General features: G+C 34.2%; 1 pseudogene; it reads left to right on the forward strand.

Moving 5' to 3' along the window:
* Nucleotides 1-1,186: 1,186 nt before the first annotated feature.
* Nucleotides 1,187-1,305, forward strand: LOC118608995 (annotated as a pseudogene).
* The last annotated feature ends 4,405 nt before the right edge of the window (nucleotides 1,306-5,710 follow it).

Here is a 5,710-nt window from a genome sequence, read left to right on the forward strand (position 1 = left end):
TGAGGTTTCACAGATTCTCTAAAGTTCCCTGATGACAAGAGCTGCTTTTTGTACATAGTTATAACTCTGTGACATAGAAAAGATTCAGATGTTTGTAAAAAAGGATACCTGAGATGGTTCTTGCAGGATGAGTTGGAGCAACGTAGGCCTTAAAGATACCCATTCTCTTAACCCTTGGCAGTCTCGGTTAAGACACAGAAGTTAAAACTACAAGCCTTAAGTTTGGCATGAAACCATCATTTTAAAAGGTTTCTAAAACTTTCAGCATTTATGGGCCATTTACTTTGTTTCTGAATTGCCTAAATCACCAACTAATGTAAACATTTTCAAAAGAGTAATCATAATTTTAAAAATGAAACTAAAGCATTGTACATTAACTCATCATTATTATCATCACTACTAATAGTTTCACAGCAGTAGGAAACATGATACTTGCTTACTATCTTTGACTAAGGGATCTACAGATACTTTTGTGCCATTGGCCAGATTTCACATCTAGTTTATATTTCTCTTTGTTCTATTAGATTGCAACATTCTAACTAACAATGAAAGGTTTAGGAGACAGTGTTTCGTGTCTTTCAAATGCTTATGGGGACATTATGGTGAGACTTCTCACTACAAGTGCTTTCTCCACTCTATTGGCAATAAACTCGAGGTTGGTGCTTCACCTTGGGAGACAGTAATGGGTGGATTATTAAACCCAACCTGGGCAAGTTCAGCTTTGGAGAGTGTTTCTTCATGTGTTTTTAGCATGTTCTTTTTTTTTTTTTTAAAGTTTAATATGTGGAATCAGTTTATTTCTCCAATAAATGAGGAAAATCATCCAGAATTGGAAAAATTGAAATACTCAGCAATCAAACCATTTATGTCATAATTCAGCCTTTTAAATAAATCTTATAGCTTATCCTCAATATTAAAAATCTTTATAGTTCAGTCCTGAAGTGCTAGTTTTTTGCTAGGTATTCATATGTTGATAATATTATACATATAATATTTGAACAAATCACTTGAAATCATAGACAGTCTTTACTAGGGTATCTGTATAACTCTGGGACAGTCCCAGTTTATGTCTATTATTCCAATAAAATTATTAAAAGTGCCTACTTTCACTCTCAAAAGTGTCCTTGATCAGACAATAAATTAAATGGTCTCCCTAGTCCTTCCTGGCATATTACTAGTGCTATGTGTCTACAGCCATGCCACCCTGAATGCGCCTGATCTCCTCTGATCTCAAAAGCTAAGCAGGGTCACGCCTGGTTAGTACATGGATGGGAGACCACCTAGGAATACTGGGTGCTGTAGGTATTAAAAAAAAAATACTGTTATGCAATGTAGAATGTTTCTACAAATGGTCTCATGTGAGTACTTTTGAATAAAATTAAGTTTCTATGTATGGTCTTGTGAATATTTTGTCCTATGATAGTGTGGAAAGTTGATTTTTTTTTAGTCATTGTCCACTTTTTTCCCCCACACAGCACGCTAAACAGTTCTATTGTTAGTGGATATAATTTTATCATAATCTATGTTATTTTCTTCAACCCCCAATCCAGATCGGAAGTCACAGCATTGAATGCCAATGAATGAAGGTAACAATGTAAGGCAGGTATTGAAGAGCAAATTCTTTTACTCTCATAAAAAACCCCTTTCCAGATGTCCCCACCTGTCAACAGTTACCCAAATGTATTTCTCCCAGTCCATGTCACTTCTCACAAAGGAATTTTCAGTTGATGAAGAATCTTTTCTCTATAGTAGTATAGGATTTCAGTAATAAGTAAAAGAAATAGCACCAAGCCCTTCTCCCTCGGAGAGGGACAGCTTGTATGCCAAGTGTGGATTCATACCCAGCATATCAGGAGTTCCACTCAACCAAAAAGAATATACACATGCACCATGAATTTGTGACAGTGCCTTCACATCATGTGTCATTATCATTATGTAACATCCAATGGTTCCACTTGATAAAAGAATTATGTCAAATAGTGCATCATTTCCTCTTGAGCACTATATATTTGTACCTATAAAAGTTTTATAAATTTTTGGCAACAGTAGGGCTTGTGTCTAATTTTGTAAAAGGAGTAAAATGATTAATGATGTCTTAGTAATATTGATCTCTGCTTTTAGTGATAACATACATTATTCCCTCCTGAGATGTATTATGTAAGGCTGGTGCTGGAAAAATTTTATTAGTTTACTATAGAGGTAACTCTTCTTTATTTGGAAGTTGTGGGAAAGTTCTGCTGGCTTCACACTACCAGTTGCCAAAATTTCAAAAACAGTATATCAAGGAATAGGGATAAATAAATTAATACTCTAATAAAATTCAATTTAATATTTTCATCACAGTTAACTTTTTTTTGCACTCTCTTGTTAGGTTCTGTGTAGGAAGTCCTCTCATTTGCAGATCACCTTGAACAAGAGTGTATAAATACACAGTCTATATTTATACCGAGTTTCTGATCATTATTTAAATGACAGCATTTTTTGAGTTCTTGTATTTATGTTACATTTCACTTATAATTTTTCATTTCAGGAGCCATTTTGCACCTCTGGTCCATTTTTATCAATTAGATAATAAAACAAATAATAATGTTAGATATGAGCTTATTCTTCTAATAAGGCATAGTGCAAGCTTTAAGAATGCTTATTATTATTAAGACTTTGATAGAATTTTTGTGAATATCACAATTCTTTTATTTCAAATTTGTGAAATGTGCATTGAACCAAAGTCTCTTGGCTCTTCCTTGTGAACCTGCCAGGGGATTAGCAATGTTCAGAGAGCACATTTTTAGAACAGTGACTCAAAGTGTAGGCTCACCAGTTGCCTATATATTGACCTCTGCTGGCCAGAAAGGCATAAAAACTATGAGACTGAAAGTTATTTCTTAGGTGTCATGCTGAAATATCACTTTAACACAGAGAAAATCATGTGGAGATTTGGGAAATCAAGAAAGGAGATTGTCTGAGTTTCCTTGATTAAGTAGTGCTTCACAATCCTTGCAGCCTGGAAACTCTCTCTATATTGCAAGAACATAGAACGCTCTGTCCACAGACAATGATAGTAGTCACAATAGCAACCAAGGCATACATGAAGTACAGACCTCTGTGAGGTTTGACTATGAAATGGTGACTGTGGTTTTGCCAAGCTAGACATGGAAACTAACTTTGTTAAGTTAATGTATTCGTATATTCATTCACGTATTGATCCTTCTGTGTACATTTATTGAAAGACCATTCTCTTTAAACTTACTACAATCTCTGCCTTTGCCTTTTCCATCCTACTCTACCCTATTTACCCATCAATTAAGTTTTTGTACTAGGTTCTGAGCCTCAGCTTTTAATTGAGGTATAACTTACATTCAGTATACATACAGATTTTAAATGTAATGTTCAAATAGTTTTGAGAAGTTGAATTACAATTACATTTTTAGTACAAAGATACCTTTTTTGAATTATTTAACAGGAACCTGATTATACTTTCAGGTCCTTAAATAACATATTAGACATGATGGAAGAGAGAATTACTGCTAGAGGATAGATTTGAAAAAATTTCCCAGAGTATAGCATATACACACAAAGAAATGGGCAATATAAAAGAGAAATTAAGAGCTACTGAGACTACGTACCCAAAATATACAAATAACACTTAAAAGGCAATAATTAAAAAACAAATAGCTCAATTTAAAAATGGGCAAAGATTTCAATAGACAGTTCAAAGAGAATAGACAATTCACAGAGTTCTGCACTTCATATGGCCTGAAAGGAGATATAGCAGCCCACGAGTGACATGAAAACACGTTCAATATCATTTGTCATTAGGGAAATGCAAATTAAAACCACAGTAATATATAATTTCTGACACATTAGGATGGTTAAAATAAGAAATACAGAAATAAATATTGGGGAAGATGCTGAGACATTGAAACCCTCGTGCATTACTGGTGGGAATATAAATGGTATAGTAGTCATTGGGGAAAAATTTTGGCAGTTTTTCAAAAAGTTAAATGTGGAGTTATCATATCATCTATCCTATATACTCCTAGGTATATAGACTCCCAAAGAAAATATACATATCCTCACAAAAACTTATACATGAATGTTCCTAGCAGCATTCTTCATAATAGTGCAAAAGTTGAAACAACTCAAATGTCTATCACTGATGATGGATAAACAAAATATAGTATATCCATAAAATGGATTATTATTCGGCCATAAAGAGCACAAAGTACTGATACATGCTACAACATGGATAAACCTTAAAACAGTATGCTAAGTGAAAGAAGCCAGTCACAAAAGATCATGCCATTTATAGGAAATATCAAGGATAACCAAAACTATTTAAAAAATTGATTACTGATTGCCTAGGGTTATGTTAAAAGTGGGAAGTAAGGAGGAATGGGGGAATGTCTGCTAATGAGTATAGATTTCTTTTTAGGATGATATAATGGTCAAAAATTTGATTATGGTAGTTATACAATTCTGTGAGTTTACTAAAAATCACTGAATTATAAACTTTGGGTCAATTTTTATATATCTCAATAAAGCTATGTAAAAAATGTCATAAGCAAAACATTAGAAGAAATTTAGGAAAGGATTTTTTTTTTTTTTGCTTCAAGGTAAGAAAGAATATCTTATATAAGATCCCCAAAGTACAAACTGTAAAGGAAATGATTGATAAAATTAACCACATTGATAAATCTAATTGCCACTACATACCAACTACATAAAGCCACTCGACGAAGGCCAGGTAGTAGCCTAAGAACAGGTAAGAGACATAGCAGCCCTACCTAATACACAGCAACAAACACAAGTAGGCAGCTAAAATGGGGAGAAAAAGAAACATGTCCTACATGAAAGAACAGAACAAAGCTCCAGAAAAAGAACTAAAAATGGAGAGAGTCAATCTACCAGATGCAGAGTGCATCTGGTTATAACACTGGTTATAAGGATGCGCAATGAACTTAGGGGAAGAGTAGATGAACTCAGTGAGAATTTTAACAAAGAGATAGAAAACATAAAAGTGGAACTAGAAAGCATAAAAAAGAACCAATCAGAAATGAGGAACACAATAACCGAAATGAAGAATACCTTAAGAAACTTAGGAAAAATTAACAGTAGATTAGATGAAGCAGAGGATCAAATCAGTGATTTAGAAAATAAGATAGCAGGAAATACCCAATTAGAACAGTAACAAGAAGAAAGATTCCTCTCGAATGAGGATAGTTTAAGGGAACTCTGGGACAACATCACGCGTATGAATGTTCACCTCAGGGGCATATTAGAAGAAGAGAGAGAACAAAAAATTTGAAAACTTATTCCAAGAAATAATGACTGAAAACTTCCTTATCCTGGTGAAAGAAATAGACATACAAGCCTAGGAAGTACAGAGTGTCCCAAACAAGATGAACCCCAGGAGGCCTATGCCAAGACATGTCATAATTAAAATGCCAAAACTTAAAGACAGAATCTTAAAAGCAGCAAGAGAAAAGCAGTTATCTACAAGGGAGCTCCCATAAGACAGTTAGTTGATTTTTCAACAGAAACTTTGCAGGCCAGAAGAGATTGGCACAAAATATTCCAAGTGATGAAAAGCAAGGACCTACAACCAAGATTACTTTACCCAGCAAAGCCGTCATTTAAAATCAGAGGACAGATGAGTTTCCCAGACAAGAAAATGCTAATGGAGTTCATCACCACCAAGCCAGTATCACAG

The sequence above is a fragment of the Rousettus aegyptiacus genome, unplaced genomic scaffold (genome assembly GCF_014176215.1).
Source record: "Rousettus aegyptiacus isolate mRouAeg1 unplaced genomic scaffold, mRouAeg1.p scaffold_m13_p_10, whole genome shotgun sequence".
In the NCBI taxonomy this organism is placed as follows: Eukaryota; Metazoa; Chordata; class Mammalia; order Chiroptera; family Pteropodidae; genus Rousettus; species Rousettus aegyptiacus.